General features: G+C 41.3%; 1 non-coding gene across 1 annotated transcript; it reads right to left on the bottom strand.

Moving 5' to 3' along the window:
• Positions 1-301: 301 nt before the first annotated feature.
• On the bottom strand, positions 302-413 carry LOC131840022 (U6 spliceosomal RNA). The gene has a single exon (XR_009357142.1). It is a non-coding gene; the product is annotated as a U6 spliceosomal RNA (small nuclear RNA).
• Between the last annotated feature and the right edge of the window lie 1,013 nt (positions 414-1,426).

The following is a 1,426-nucleotide window of genomic DNA, read 5'->3' as shown; positions in this document are numbered from 1 at the left end:
GGTTCTAGCGAGAATGCCTGAGTTCCAATAGGGCCTCCCCCCTGCCCCTAGGTAGAGCTTTAGTGAGGCCCGGATAAGATGTCTTATATGTGTGCATAAGAGCAAGAAATTTCCATATGGGAATGGGTAGCCATGCATTTTTCGTTTTAAAGATGACCAAATATGTGTATTACATTCCCATTTTAAACGTCACTGAGATTAATATATATTTTTTTAATTTTGTGAACATACTCATGCGTTCTACACATTGAGTTTAAATGCTGCACATGAGCTGGGCCCCAGTGACTCTTTTTTTTTTTTTTTTAATATGGAATGCTTCACGGATTTGTGTGTCATCCTTGCGCAGGGGCCGGTCCGGGCTAATCTTCTCTGCATCGTTACAATTTTAGTATACGTGCTGCCGAAGCGAGCACCCCAGTGACTCTTGATGGGGCGCTAGACTGGGCTCCATCTGAGGAGAGAGAGGGCATGTGGAAGGAGATTAAACCAAGCTGAGCAAACAGGTCCCATGGTAGGACTCCCTTTCCCAATGCATCTGAGCAGGTAATTAAAAGCTTCAGGATTGGGGAGAGGAATAGCCAGGAAGACCTATCATCACTCTGTAATGCGCCATAAATGCTAAAAATAGAAACCTTAATTCAAAACGTGAGTTCAAATTTACATGTAAATACATTCTATAATATAAAATAATCCTATCACACATCTGACATATATTACTCCGTCTAAATTATTTATATTTTGTGCACAAACAGTCCATATTCATAAATATCATGTTTGGATTGATTTATTTTTGTCTTTATACACAGTCTGTTCTCTGAGCTCCAGGCTTTTAATTAATCTGGATTTCGGGTATAAATTCTTTGTGCCTTGATTAATACCAAACAGGCTTTATTTAATTAAAGAGACAGACTGGTGAAAGACATTTTAATCAAAAATTTCATATGCATACAGTACATCTGTATTTAATACTTGCAAAGGAAAAAAAACTGATTTATTGTATTTATTTTTTTAAATGTTTTGAATAAAGCGATAGTTCCGGTGATGAATGCCTTTGTGTACCTACTTCGTCTTGAAGCCGTCGGCACCGAGGAGAGGAAGAACATGGAGACCCAGAGAACGTCTCTGACATCGTGATACGCCGGATGAGGTGTTCCGGCATATCTCGAAGGAAGACAAGACAACAGACTTTCTGGAGGCTTTCTTTGTCGGTACCTGGCACCTGGGTTCAGACCCCCTGAGGGCTGCTGCTCTTCAAAACAGGTGGGCGAGCAAGTGGAACGGAATCCTAAAGCATTAGAAGCTCATGTTTTTAGAAATTTCTGATTTATGCTCCTGAAAACGGGCCTCCTTTTGGAAAGTTGTGCAGTGCACGCACGGCCCGCTGTCACTGGACATGGTCGACGGTGGTCAGCAAGGCAACATTTCA

This window comes from Mustela lutreola, chromosome 8 (assembly GCF_030435805.1).
Source record: "Mustela lutreola isolate mMusLut2 chromosome 8, mMusLut2.pri, whole genome shotgun sequence".
Lineage (NCBI taxonomy): Eukaryota > Metazoa > Chordata > Mammalia > Carnivora > Mustelidae > Mustela > Mustela lutreola.
This window is presented reverse-complemented; position numbering and strand designations above follow the sequence as displayed.